At 32.8% G+C, this 16,450-nt stretch overlaps 1 pseudogene; it reads right to left on the bottom strand.

Annotated features, from left to right (window-relative positions):
- Positions 1–516: 516 nt before the first annotated feature.
- LOC139526171 (uncharacterized) lies at positions 517–3,631 on the bottom strand (annotated as a pseudogene).
- Positions 3,632–16,450: the final 12,819 nt, after the last annotated feature.

Genomic DNA, 16,450 nt, shown 5'->3' with positions numbered 1-16,450 from the left:
AGAAAAATTGGTACCGTTTATGTTGATACTACCACTGGATTGGTGCCTCTGCTGGTATACTGGAAGTCCCCGAGGGTATCACCAGCCAAGTAGCTAGTTCTTCGGTTTTGTGTTTTTTAAAGTTTGATGTTACAAAATTTTGGAAATTATTTAAATTTAGGAATGTATCTCTCTCATGCAAAGCTCTGATTCCTCGCCCGGCTTTGGTTATGCTTTTTGTCCTTTTTTGGTTAATAGCTCTTCATCTTTTTAATAAGTTTTGGATTTTCAAATATTTTGGCTTCGAGCATGGATTGTCGAAATGCGCAGAAAATTGGTACCGTTAAAGTTATTTGCACAATTGTAGATGTATATTTGTTAATTGAAGTTATGTTCTAATTCATAATTTCAAACGAACATAAATTATTTACAAATAAACTCAACACCTTTGTATGGGATCAGCTCGCTTGACAGTGTGCAGCAAAGCTTCGAAAAATAAAGAAAGGGTAAAGAAAAAAGAAAAGAAAAAATACATAATTAAATTCCAATATTATTTGTTACAGAAAGTCTATCCTTCAAAGACTCTTTAACATAGCCGTCTTTGGCTGTGACACTTTTCCACCGACCATGCTTTTTGAACAATCTGTCCTCTTACACCAGCCGCTGCAGCAGCCGATGCCCCTCCTGAACGGAGACAATGCAGTACAATTTTTTTACTATCTAAGCCTATACTCTGTAAACTTGAAAGTAGTATTTCCCGAGCTCTCGTGTATGCCAGCGGACCTGTACGTTTATAAGAATTATCAGACTTACATCAGTCCTAGTTCTATCCTATTCATTCAAATGACGTCATTTTTCATTTTTTGATGATCTGTTTTACAAATTCATTTTTTACAATTTCAAATATGAAGTCACTTGGCGTTGAGGTTTAGACATATTCGGATGTGTCTACATATTGTGTTGCAAATGTCTGGTTATGTAATGTATTTCAGTTGTTTCCTGTAATAAGTTAATATTTCAGTTCTATCATGTACAGCTTTTGTTTATTAATTTTATAAATTTACTGTTTGCAAAAGTATAAATTATTCTAAATGATAAGGATGTTCGGGTAACTAACAGACAAGCCTGGCCGTTTTTGGCACAACTTTTTTGATCTTTTAGTCCTCGATGCTGTTCGACTTTGTGCTAGTTTCGGCTTTCAAACTCTTGTATATGGGCATCACTAGTAGATCTTGTGTGGATAAAATGCACTTCTGGCGTATTAAAATGTTCAACTTGTTGCCTTTGTTGGCTGTTGTTCGTGTGTTTCTTTGTCAATTGTATTCTCCAATTTATTCATATTGTAGTCCTGTAGTGTTGAGTTGTCATCTTAATGTTATATTTCACATGGCTATAAAAGGGGAGGTTTGGCATGCCACAAAACCAGGTTCAACCCGCCATTTTGTTCTTTAAAAATGTCCTGTACCAAGTCAGGAATATGGCCATTGTTATATTATAGTTTGTTTCTGTATGTGTTACATTTTAACGTTGCGTCGTTTATTTTCTCTTATTTTTTAGTGTAAATTCACATTGCGATAAGACGTGTCACGGTACTTGTCTATCCAAAATTCATGTATTTGGTTTTGATGTTATATTTGATATTCTCGTGGGATTTTGTCTGTTGCTTGGTCCGTTCCTGTGTGTGTTACATTGTAGTGTTGTGTCGTTGTTCTCCTCTTATATTTAATGCGTTTCCCTCAGTTTTAGTTTGTTACCCCGATTTTGTTTTTCGTCCATGGATTTATGAGTTTGAACATCGGTATATTACTGTTGCCTTTATTTACAAAAATTAACAGATCTAAAAATTAATTCATCAGAATTTGATATAATACTAGCTAATTTGAGATATCGTTCTAGCATAGAGACAGGACAAGTTACAAGATTTGTTTTAGAAATAACCACATCCCTCCCTTCTCTGTAAATGTCAGTTTTACTCTTCGCCAAATATAAATTTGCGTGTGTAGAATAAATCTTTATATCGATACCTCTCAAATTAACTAGTTCTGAAAACCTTAAAAAACCTGCATAGCTTAATAAACACATACAAACAGTTCTTAAGTCTTTAAGATTACTATTAAGATTACCATAAGTATGAACAATCTTTCGCAAAATATCTGGTGTAATAGGATCTTTCTTTAGTTAGTAATAAAATGTCCCATTTTTCTCTGTGTTCCTTCGTTAACAAATGTTACTAGTTCAGATGTACAAGGATTATAAAATCCAGCCAATTTATGTGTCCAGCTAATAGCGTATATTACTTCATTTATCTTGCTAGCCGATTATGCATTCTGTGAAATGTGAATCAAATATAGAGAAACTGTATAATCAGATGAAGGTAATGGAGTAATATTATGTATTTTAGTCCACTTACAGAAAGCATTAAAGGCATACTGGTACTTTTTACGAGTGTTCAGAGAACGTGAGCTCAAGCAGCACTCTGGTAATCTAGCTTTCAATGTAGAAAGCTCATCAGAAATATCTGAATTCTGTTTCCATCTACCAACTCGAAAAATATCTGAAAAATGTGTAATCGTGAAACAAACATTATAAAATGTCAAAGTATTAAAATTTATATACAAGTGAACCATGCCACTGGAAAAATAACAGGACCTTGTCCAATATTTATTTGACCATGCCAGCTACAATGCTATATACATTAGTGCCGTGTTGAATACAACCATGCGTTCTACAATGTATATAAACACTAGGGCCTTATCAACAACTACCGTGCCTGCTACAATACACATTCGTGTACTAGGGTCTCGTTACTTTAACCTCGCCAGCTACAATACACATTCGTGTACTAGGGCCTCGTCACTTTAACCTCGCCAGCTACAATACACATTCGTGTACTAGGGTCTCGCCACTTTAACCTCACCAGATACAATACACATTAGTGCACTAGGGCCTTGTTATCCTTGTCGCATCTAATTTTACTGCTAAAACTGGAGCAATAAAAGGCTCAGTGCCAAAAATGGATTTTCTATTAGAACCACTGACAAAAATACCACTTGTATTTTTAAATTCAATAACTTCAGATATGTAATCTCTGTAATTCATATGTTTATCAAAAATGAAAGGCCAATAGGTCGCAGATATCCATTTTTGGTACAATAAAAGTACCTCTAGCTTTACAAGCAATTACATGTTTTATAGCTCTAAACACTAAGTAAATAGGTGGTATGATCCAATTGTTTTCACCAGACCAATTCTGAGTAAAACAGATTTGAAATTTTCAAAAAATCTTACTTGACTAAGCAAAATCTCAATATCATGATTTAAACAATAATCACTATCAAATTCAGAAAACAAATATAAATACTTATCATTAATTAACTGTTCGTTGTTAATTGTTCTGTTGTGTATTGTTGAAGTTGAACTGGTTGCGTTTTAAAAGTGGACAGTTCTTCCTCCAGTGGCCAAATTGCTTACAGGCATGGCACATATCGTGCTGGGACGGCTCACGCCGCCCGCTGCCAGCTCGAAAGGGCGGTGGGTTTTGACGCTGATACTGATTGGAATAATAAGGATTAGGAGCAGTTTCAACGGGAGCCGGTCTAGAAGTTGTCTTGTAGGTATTTGGGCGACGGAATGTGTCTTTAGTCGAACGCATGGCTCTGGACTCCGCCTGGCGGATTTTCTTTTCATCTTCAGAGTTTAAAGCGATAACATTTGCTTCATACTCTCTGACAGTAGCCCAACCACCAGCTGAAGTATCTGCTATGCTTTTAAGTTTGTTTCTGCCTTAACCTTATCTGTGAGGTCTATGATGATACGTGAAACCTTGGTTTCGGAACGGGGAACAAAGCTATAAACCTTGTTTAACTCGGTAATAGTTTCCTCGTTAAATTTGTATTGTATTTTGTTGCCCTCGTGCTTGAATTTAAGGGAAACCTCTTCTTTTAACTTTTTGGAAATTACGTCCTGTTCACGGACCAAATCTGATTTAAGATCTACTAGCTTATTGCCAAAATACACTTTAAAAAGTTCAAAAGTATCAGCTAAATCACGGCGCTCTTCTACTATGTGGTTGCTACTTATGTGATTTACCGGTTGAAATGTGTGAATGCTCAGTCTCACCTTCGGACATTGGACTTTCTTCTGTATTCTCAGACACACTCAGGTTAAGCACAAGCTTACAACTTTACTACACCAAAAGCGAACCCCGAATAACAATATCTTTAATTTACAAAACCTCCAAAAGTATAGCACGAAATATTTGAAATGACCTTATTCAAATATTATGGTCAGTTCTAACTCGACCAATGAAAAACATTTAACCCATTATATTCTTTCAAACACGTGTAAATTTATAAATAAATACACGTGGTAATGTTTACATACCGGTGTACATAACTTTAATAAATATATATATATATATGTATATATATATATACCCACTGTCCAACATAACGGCCATTTTCAAGTTGTCTTCCAATCAGTCAATTTTTTGCAACGATGTATACTTTAAAGCAAATAATATTAAAATCACTTTTTTTTTAAATCCTACAAAATGTAATTCAACGTCTATAGTTAGTCATGACGTTAAATTTGTTTAACAAAATGATGGAAAGTTTCCAAATGGCCCCCACAAATGAACAAAACTAATAAAGGGCTTTGCAAATATTAATTGCATTTCGCAGTTCGTTCAATATTTTAGGTATTGCATTTCCATGATAGATGGATCCTGTTTTCAAAACAATTTAAATAAAGATCCCACAAACGCTATCAGGATTTGTTTGACCGTTAAGAACCTTCTAAGCCACAAGTTATAATGGATATGTTCCACTTCTCCCTGCCACAATCCTTATCTTTTCCTCGATTGTGGTAACATCAAGATGATCAATAACAATAACTAATCACTGAATTTATAAATCAAATGTTATATGATATATGCTTAGTACCCGAATCTGAGTCATCATTGTATTTAAACAAGAGCACATATACAGGTGTCACTTGTTGAACAGGACCCTTCTTGTGCAACTGAGATCATCCCCTTGTTTGGTCGCTCAATTGCTAGATTTTTGTGAAGTAATTTCTTGGCCGGTGTTAGTATTTTTGCGTTTTATACCCATTTTCTTATCTAGTTTCGTTGTTCATATAATTTTTGAGTGCCTAAGTATCTTCTCCATCCTTTTTATCATATAAACAACTACTACCATGCCAAATTTGATGCTTTTATCATCAATCCCACAATTTTGTAACCGATCTGCAGAACTATAGTTATCAAAAAAAATATACTAGAGAAGGAGTGGGACTTTATTACAGTCATATTTACCAACTGTTTATCTGTCTGGTTGTCAATCTGTCCATTTGTCTAAAAGATATTTATGTCACATTATTCACAGGACCAACTAAACAGAATGAATTCATATATGCAGCAGCTTGATACGTTATTAGTTTGAGCGTGAAAACAATATTTGGATCTGCTAGAAAACTCCTTGTTGTTTAACGGGACTTTTAATTTTAGGAGGGGTATGCTTAGCGCAATAACGCGAACATCTGCTTGTTTAAATAAAACGACATTTTACGAAAATGAAATCAGCCTCTATCAAGAGACTCGGACTGACGGGAGAAACATAACAAAATATACCTTAAGGGTTTACAATACAGTTACAGGGAGATAATGACATCTCTAACGTACAACTATATATTTCGCAATGTCAAACTGTGACATTTCGGGAAAAGATGCATTTTTCGAATGATTTTGACATTCAAACTGATTTATCTTTAAAACGAGTTCATAGACCCCACCTTTTGAAAATGACATTTGGCTCGATTATGTATGAAGATTACTTGTGCCAATTTTTATAAACAAGTCAAAGATGATTTTTTTTTAAATTGTTGAATATACAGCATAATATGCAATTTTTTTACTAAAATTATGAAAATGTGATTAAGATGAATTATTTTCAGAGAGAAATTACACAAATTCAAAGCACACTTATCATGCTTATGTAGAAAATGTATCACAGATGTTTTTAAAAAAGTCTGCTTGCGTTTATCTTTTAATATGTTTAAAACAAATAAATTCGTTAAGTCTTTCCAAAAGATAGAAATGTCCAGGAAACCGAAATTCCCAGCAAGTTTCAAAAAGTTCTCTAAAAGTACATATATATATATATATTGGTTTTTTTTTACATATTTGAATTGACTATTGTAAAACTAGCTTGTATTCTAACTTTCGTCAAACATTCACTGTAGGCTAAAAACTGTATCGTAGGCCCTTAAAGTATAAAATTTTCAGGCATCTTTGGTATTGTTTGTAATATGCTATATTATGAAAAAAGAGATGCAATATTTTAAATTACATTGAAGATAATTCATAAATTGTAGAAAAGCTGACAATGTCATCGCAAAAGAACATCGAAAAGAGTAAAAGTGTACGAAACACAACTTATAAATCTATCGACTGAGCAACACGAACCCTATCTCGAACAAGAGTCTCATGTGATCCGGAAGGGTTGGCAAATTTTGTTCCAAATGTGAAAATGCAATAAAAATAAGACGAATCAAGCTGTATTTTACAAACATTTTTCTTTTTTAATCGATTTCTTACAACTGCCCTAATATACATACAATATATCCTTTAATCATCTAAACTGAACATAAAATATCACAAAATGAATTGAACCAGTCATTATCATGTAGTATTGCATTGATCTGGTGAAGTCAAATACATGTTGGATATTAAATCAATACTAAAACACTAAGTACAAGTGCTAACATTTGTGTTATATTTGCATGTACTGTTACGGACATGTTCTGTAAAGAGAACCTGCGTACTTCTGTTTGTCATTAACAAAACATAAGTGTCTAACTTTACATTCGTTATTTTAAGACGAAGTTTTAACAAGACTAAATGTCGGTCAATTTAATATTACGACTGACGAAAATCGCTAAGCTTTAGAAAGCTTATGTTCAAGATAATTTTTATGATTTGATTTCTGCATAACGCAAGCACAAGTTTATATTTTCAAATCAGAGCAAACTATAGCAAACGAAACTGTATTTACACAAATGATTTATTACTGGTATATAATAAAGATGCGATATAGGCAGAAACCAAACGTTAGCTATATCATATAACCTATGACATGTAAACAAATCCAATATTAACTGAAGCTCTCAGTTAATGCTGATGTAATTTTTATAATTACATTGTTTTTCTTTTGCCAAAACGTCTACCAAAAAAAAGATAAATATAATATTCTTAATACAAATGATAAAGAAAGCATAGTATTTCATGAACCGCAGATTATTTTTAGAAGCTCTCCTGCATCATAAACAAGGCCTTTCCGTGAGGTTTCAGTGGGTGTAAAGAGATCCTGCCATTGGTTTTTACTGTATAAAGGCAACAGTTTCCTTTATCTGTATGTTGGATAAACAAGACTTTCACTGGTTTACAAGACAGAAATTGAAAAATAAAGAGCAAATAACACAACATTGAGTAAATAAAAAAAATCGTTTTCTTCAAAACCAGAGGTCAACGTAGTTTCAGGTCATCTAATAGCATTCGTGATGTTTCGTCTCATTGTACGTAGAAATTCGGTGATTATTTATTTTTATTTATCATCTTTATGTTACCACAATTGAGGAAAAGAAAATGATTGTGGCAAGGAAAAGTGGGACATATCCATTATCATTTGTGACTCTGATGGTACTTAACGGTTAAACAAAATCCTGATAGCGTCCTGAAAACGTTTATGGGATCTTTATTAAAATTGTCCTGCAAACAGTATATATGTGTCATGGAAACGCAATCTCTTTTATATTAAATAAACTACAAAATACAATTTGATAGACGTAATATATGCAAAATCTTGTATTAGTTTTGTTCATTTTTTGGCGGTCATATTGAAATTTTTCAACCATTTTAATAAACAAATTTAACGTCATGACTAACTAGAGACGTTAAATTACCTTTTATCTGTTTAAACAAAAATGATTTGCATATTATTTATTTTAAATTCTTCGTTGCACTAATTGAACTAATTGGAAGTCATTTTGAAAAAGGCCGCCTTATTGGACATTTCAGAGTGGGTACATAGCTTGAATTGACTAACAAATATATATCTACAGCATTGTACAATTGCGCAAAGTTTCATGCGTGTATCATCAAACCCACAATTCTTCTGAAAATATGAACTAATCAGCTTGACTTTAGATCTTAGAATGGATTTAATAAGTATTGATTTAATAAGTTAATGCATAAATAAATGAATGCCACATAATTGTCATTAAGATATTGACAAGATATGAATGATAACTACGATGAGAGAATACTTGACATAATACATTTCTTTAGATTTAAAAAGCTACGTAAAAAAAGGTGTATGGAGTCATGTGTTGGAAGCGAAGGATTCTAAAGAGATATCAAACAAGTCGAGGACAATTTGTTAACGTCATGGCAAAAGAAACGGAAACACCATTCAAGTCACCAGAGATTTATATATAAAAAAAACGTTGCGTAAGATCTCAGTCAATTAGAAAAACAAAAAAAACAGGCGTCTAATGGTACCAAAAATATTTTTGAGGTACATCAATTCTGCATTATGGTTTTATTTTTTTTTTTTCTTAGTTAGTAATAATGGCAATATGTAGTTCCTAGTACATGTTGATTAATACCGTTTTTTTCAATCTTTCCTTATTTAACAATGTTAAATGTTAGTTTTATTTAATGTCAAACAACACATTATGACATACACGTAACATAATGAGACTGTAGGCTACCAGAAATGTTTCCTGGATTGAGTGAAAATGTTGTATATAACGACAATACTCTTTTCTGTTATCTTTTTACAATAATATGCCATAATTAAAGATTTAATCAAGGCATGCTAATTTGTTTAGCGTTTTGCAGCGAAATTAAACAAGTATAACAAAAATACCGAACTCCAATGTAAATGGAAAGTCAATGAAAACAGACAAATTCTAACGTTATCAACCAACTGAACGAGTGAAAAAAAACAACTGTCATATATCTGATTTGGTACAGACAACTGTCGTATATCTGATGTGGTACAGACAACTGTCATATATCTGATGTGGTACAGACAACTGTTATATATCCGATTTGGTACAGACAACTGTCATATATCTGATTTGTTACAGACAACTGTCATATATCTGATTTGGTACAGACAACTGTCGTATATCTGATTTGGTACAGACAACTGTCGTATATCTGATTTAGTACAGACAACTGTCTTATATCTGATTTAGTACAGACAACTGTCATATATCTGATTTGGTACAGACAACTGTCGTATATCTGATTTGGTACAGACAACTGTCGTATATCTGATTTAGTACAGACAACTGTCATATATCTGATTTAGTACAGACAACTGTCATATATCTGATTTGGTACAGACAACTCTCATATATCTGATTTGGTACAGACAACTTTCGTATATCTGATTTGGTACAGACAACTGTCATATATCTGATTTGGTACAGACAACTGTCATATATCTGATTTGGTACTAACAACTGTCATATATCTGATTTGGTACAGACAACTGTCGTATATCTGATTTAGTACAGACAACTGTCATATATCTGATTTGGTACAGACAACTGTCATATATCTGATTTGTTACAGACAACTGTCATATATCTGATTTGGTACAGACAACTGTCATATATCTGATTTGGTACAGACAACTGTTATATATCTCATTTGGTACAGACAACTGTCATATATCTGATTTGGTACAGACAACTGTCGTATATCTGATTAGGTACAGACAACTGTCGTATATCTGATTTGGTACAGACAACTGTCATATATCTGATTTGGTACAGACAACTGTCATATATCTGATTTGGTACAGACAACTGTTATATATCTGATTTGGTACAGACAACTGTCATATATCTGATTTGGTACAGACAACTGTTATATATCTGATTTGGTACAGACAACTGTCATATATCTGATTTGGTACAGACAACTCTCATATATCTGATTTGGTACAGACAACTGTCATATATCTGATTTGGTACAGACAACTGTCATATATCTGATTTGGTACAGACAACTGTCATATATCTGATTTGGTACAGACAACTCTCATATATCTGATTTGGTACAGACAACTGTCGTATATCTGATTTAGTACAGACAACTGTCATATATCTGATTTGGTACAGACAACTGTCATATATCTGATTTGGTACAGGCAACTGTCATATATCTGATTTGGTACATACAACTATCATATATCTCATTTGGTACAGACAACTGTCATATATCTCATTAGGTACAGACAACTGTCATATATCTGATTTGGTACAGACAACTGTCGTATATCTGATTAGGTACAGACAACTGTCGTATATCTGATTTGGTACAGACAACTGTCATATATCTGATTTGGTACAGACAACTGTCATATATCTGATTAGGTACAGACAACTGTCATATATCTGATTTGGTACAGACAACTGTTATATATCTGATTTGGTAGAGACAACTGTCATATATCTGATTTGGTACAGACAACTGTCATATATCTGATTTGGTACGGACAACTGTCATATATCTGATTAGGTACAGACAACTGTCATATATCTGATTTGGTACAGACAACTGTTATATATCTGATTTGGTACAGACAACTGTCATATATCTGATTTGGTACAGACAACTGTCATATATCTGATTTGGTACAGACAACTGTCATATATCTGATTTGGTACAGACAACTGTTATATATCTGATTTGGTAGAGACAACTGTCATATATCTGATTTGGTACAGACAACTGTAATATATCTGATTTAGTACAGACATTTTTCAGAAGAAACATTATAGTAAGATGTTGTGATGAGATCCGACTGTCAAGTTTTCTTTTCGTTGATGTTGGATATCTAAACTATAAATCACACACTGACGCTTTTGAAATGGAATGATGCTGATAATATTATTGATTTGTAAAATTAGCCGAATAATGGACAAGTAATGATAGAAGTAGTTTTCATAGCTTATTGTATCGCCTTATTATAAGTTATGAGGAAATGGTTATTGTTAACAAAGTAATACGATTTGATGTCTACATAGAAAAAATAGTTTTGTTGAGAACAGTTGAAATAAAATTGATAGAGACGATAGGTAGATTTACATGAACAAATATAAAGGAAACTTTTATAAGAATAGTAAACAAAACGAATTTTCAAATACTACAAGATGCAATCCAAACTTGCTTCCGTTCTTATGAAAAAAAAGTTGTTAAGGGCTATATTACTACCAAAAAAAAATCCCAAACAAACTGAAAACAACAAGGTATAAATTTGAAGCTTCTGAAGCAATTTTCGGGATTAACCTTCATCAGGAACGCTCAAAGCCGAATAATTGAAAGCAGAGGATGTATAAGGACCGAAAACGTTGAAGCGCTATAAAGCCTAAAACGACTTAGCAAAAAGATCCAAATCATCATAATTCCAACTTTGCCTGAGGGAGGGTTTTACAACCATCGTAACCGACAATCAACATCTACGAAATTTGCACTTTGCCCTTTGCCTAACTGTTTGGTATTTTTTAGACATTTATTTTCTACTAACCTATAGTAAACGACATTTTTTTCATAAAAATTGATGTTTGGAATTACGTCAAAGATATTTGTCATTTTTTTTAATTGATGTTGCAGTTTGCTGTATTTATAACTGCGTTTACAAAACAAAAATACATTCTTGCCACTAATAGATTTGGTAATACACTTCTAATTTATTTCTGAAAAATAAGTTACCCTGCAAATATACAGTTATTTGTACGAAAATGGCTAAGCTTTTCCTCTGTTTCGTATCGAGTACAAATGGTTTGATAGTTTGCCACACTGTACAAATATTGTTTTTATCCTGCAATTTAACATGGAACTTAAACATATTTTTCTTCACTGTACGAATATTGTTTTTATCCTGCAATTTAACATGGAACTTAAACATATTTGTCTTCACTGTACGAATATTGTTTTTATCCTGCAATTTAACATTAATGTCAAACATATATTGTTCTTAACTGTACGAATATTGTTTTTGTCCTGCAATTTAACATTTAAATTAAACATATATCCTTAACTGTCCGAATAATATTTTTGTTCTGCAATTTAACATGTTTAACATTGAAGTTAAACTTATATTGTTCTTGACTGTATGAATATTGTTTTTATCCTGCAATGTAACATTGAACTTAAACATTTAGTGTTTTTTTTTACATCCCAAACGTTGAAATATTTTTGAAGTGAAATCGAAATGGCTAAAACGCGAACCTATATGAGGACCCTAAATTGAACTATGACGTTAACAATAATTTGAACGAAACCATTCGCTCGCATAAGAAGGAGAATACCTCAAAAAATTTACACGTATACTATATGTTTATCGCTCCGTGCTATTTGAACATATGAATTGTCATAGTAGAAAAGTCGATTGCAGGATGAATGGTATTACATGATTGTTAACTCAAGCTTTGGAATTTTTTTATTTGAACTGTTAATAAACATGAAGATTATTTGTTACTCAACATTACATTGTTTACATGCCATCATTAAATTGTACCTGTTTTCATGCTTAAGTCTTAAACATAATTATATTTTAACATTTCGTCAATTATATGAAATTCCTAAAACAACATCTAGTCCACAAGTGTAATACCTAAACATTAAACCAGCATCTATCATGTACTTTTTCATTGACCACAAAATCAATTCTTAAATGAACATGTTGGTGTCAATTATATTTAGGAATCCCAGTTAAATGTTTCTTTACATGACTCCTGCTAAATAAAGTTAAAGCGTTAAAGTATATGCGAGCTGTTTCCTTTTCAAATTGAGTACTCTTTAACATCGTTAAAATATAACAAGCAGGTGAACGCGTTGTTGTGCTCAGCATACCCCCTGAACATTAAAGACCTCGTTTAATAGTAAGTAGGAGTCTAGCAGATCCATAAATCGTTTACATGTTACAATCAACAGTGTCAAGCTTAGGACAGAATATGAAGTCATTCTGTTCGGTAGGTGCTGATAACAATGTGACATACGGACAGACAAACAACTAAACAGGTGGAAAATATTACTGCAATAAACTCCAACTCCGTAATAAGGAGTGGAACATAGGTATTATTCATATTTTTGACGACAATTTATAGATATTGGAATCAATTTTTTTTTGTATTGTTTTAAAACGTCGATGAAAAAACAGCATTGTCATTAAAACAGATATCTATCAGAGCTCATATGACAAGGATATGAATAATAAATTATACGGGAAATACTAAATATAATACATTCTTTAGATTTAAAAACAAATATATGTGCAGTCAAACTCCGTCCATTTTTTGATTTCGTTACAGAACGTGTTCCATTCCCTTCATCATTAATTGAAGAGTACACGCGTAGCCTCCCGGTCATTTAAAAAGCCCGGGGAGTTAGATATGGAAAATACAATTACGTCATTTAAACAGTCAATACTAATCAGTAAACAGTCAGCCGGAAATAAGAATTAAACCAAAAAAGACATCATTGGCAGGTATATTCAGTTGTATATGGGACAACATCCTGCGCCTCGAAATGAGGAACTGAAAAGTCACGTGTAAAGACAAAATCTCTGTGTAGTGATATTGGACATGTTTCTATTTTTTACAAATGACTGAACTTAACCATTTGTGGTGATTAGGAAAGTAGAGGAACATAGAATAAATGTGTAAAAACTATGGAGCTGTTAAATGTGTTCAAAGTTTTAAATTTTCAAAGAACTTTTTGTGTTAAAAAGGGGATATTTTACTACAAGGAGCCGCATCACAAAAGGACGTTCGGGGTATGCTTATTTACGGAAAAAGTAATCTCCCTTCGTACCCTGAAAATTTAACCACATATGGGAAAATGTCACAGCTTCGAAACGAGCTATCATACATATCCAAGTTTACGATATGGACTGAGCTACAGGAAAAAACGTTACCATTACCGCCTATGTAAAAACAATTAAAGATTTTGACCCATATGTTGTCACATTACAAGAGTTCAGATTGTTCCCTCTTTAAGAACATTAACATGCAAGTGTTCAAGTGGTTGAATTAAAGTAACAGCTGTTTCTTTACACATCTTCAGTAGTTTAATACGTATATGTATTTATTTTGGTGTAAACAATCTATTATTAATCCGTGACTTGAAGTAAATTATAAATTGTCATTTAATACGACTACATGTGCCTACGAGCTGGTCAATTATATATGTCAAATACAGAAAACCCGGTAAGCATAAAAGTTTTACTATTTTTAATCAGGATTTTCGCGAAATATTAGATTTCAACAAATTTGATGTTAGGGTAGTTGTTATTTTTGATATATTTTACTTTTGTTTCTTTGAGTTTATACACTCATGAACGGTAACAGTGTTAATATCCAGAACTGACAACAATAAACTACTATTTCTGTGAGGCGCAGTCCGACGTGACAAAAAAATGTAGTATTGAGATTCTTGGATCACACCGCTACAAATGGCTACATTTGTTTAATTATACTACAGGGTCCTGCGAACCATCGACATATATGTTAAAGAACTTCTTAAACATTTCTTACTGAAGTAGCACATACTTTACATTTACGTCATAGAATTACTTTGTGACTTAAGATGCCTCATTTTTACGTACAGCCAATGAAGACTCTTTCTGTACATTATTGGTGGTCCTGAAAAGGACCGTTTGTGAAAGCTATCCTCGGCACCAAATGGATTTAAAGTACTTATTTTTGTCACTACAGTCCGTGGATTCGTTCTTACCTGGACGTTGCAATTTTGTAAATATACACGTCAGTGACGTCATTTTGATGGGAGATGACTCGTGTAAAAATCAGGGGATAAAAGTTTTGTTAAATGCTGAATTCATTCATTTATATCCTGTGTGCGTCATCATACATCGAGTTTATCCTAAGTCAGCTGATGATGAATATTTCAAGTCGTTGGTAAATAGAGGTGTCATAAAAACCACCTAGCTCCAAAACAGCTAACCTTGACTTAATACAACTGTACTTGAACATAGTACATGATTAGTATGAAAACATCCATGTAATAACACTATAGCATGTATAGTAAAAGTAATTCCCTTTTGAATCTGTAAACGTTATGTTGAAAATGGGAAAATCTTGGAATACAATAGAATTAAATGACTTCTTAAAAAAGTTAAATCGGAGATTTAGCTATTACGAAAACACAAAAGGTGTGCAACGTGGGTGTGTCATTGCTCATAAAACAAATCTTACATATTAAAATTAAACATTCGTCTATATTCATAAATTGTCTGTTAGCAAAACTTTGAATTGTTTGAAATACTAGTGATTTCTTACCCCAGGAATATATTACCTTATATGTGTTAGGAAAACCCTTTGGAATTTCCAGTCCTAAATGGTCATCAACTTTGACATTTTTATTAGCTGTTAACGTTTAAGATTCGAGCGTAACCTGTGAGTTTGCCTAACACATATAAGGTAAAAACGAGTCCATATTAAAACTTAACATTATAGCTTATATAGAAACAAATTATTTGAACCAATGAAATTCGTTATCAGTATGATAAATTTGTGGATCGATTGTTAGTTCGATTTTTGTTTTATTAACGTTTGATGGCGAATGGTTCACGCAGATTTTGACAAGATCAAATTTGCAATACATCGATAAGATTAAAGGAACGTTGTAACGTTGACTCACGTACATGGCACCCACCTAAAAGCAAAAACGATAATTTGGAATCATTTATTACATCAGTTAAAACTGAAGTCAGATTTTCAATCAGTGGTAAATAAGTGCGAAATATTTCAAAGTCAGAAAGCCAAGCCATGATAAACTTAAAAGACCGTGATGACATTGTTATTAAACAAGCAGACAAAGGAAATGCCGTTGTTGTGATGAATAAGGCAGACTACATCGAAGAAGGGAATTGTCAGCTCTCTAACACTAAATTTTATAAAGAATTAACATGTGAACCAATGAAATCAACAAAAAAATAAATGACGTCCTTTCAGAAATGAATAAAGATAAACAAAGTGATGACGATACGTACGATTAACTTCCAAAACTACATAGAGAAGGGAGACCTACAGTATCAGCTAATGGCCATCCCACCGAAAAAATTTCAAAATTTGTTGATTACCACCTTAGACCACATGTTAGACATCTGCCATCTCATATTCAAGATACAACTGACTTTTTGAAGAAAATGCATCCCTTAAGTCCTTTACCTTATGACACAATTTTCTAAACGAGAAAATTGCTTTTCTCGACACCACCACATTTGAAAAAAACGGGGTCATGACAACTGATTTCCACACAAAGAAAACTGATAAACACCAGGAGTCGATTTCACAAAAAGCCTTACGACTAAGATTTGTCGTAAGCATACTGAATTGTTCATGACTTACGATCAATCTTAGTCTTAAGTTT

This window comes from Mytilus edulis, chromosome 6 (genome assembly GCF_963676685.1).
Source record: "Mytilus edulis chromosome 6, xbMytEdul2.2, whole genome shotgun sequence".
NCBI classification, from domain to species: Eukaryota; Metazoa; Mollusca; class Bivalvia; order Mytilida; family Mytilidae; genus Mytilus; species Mytilus edulis.
The sequence above is the reverse complement of the archived record's forward strand: the minus strand, read 5'-3'. Positions and strand labels throughout refer to the sequence as shown.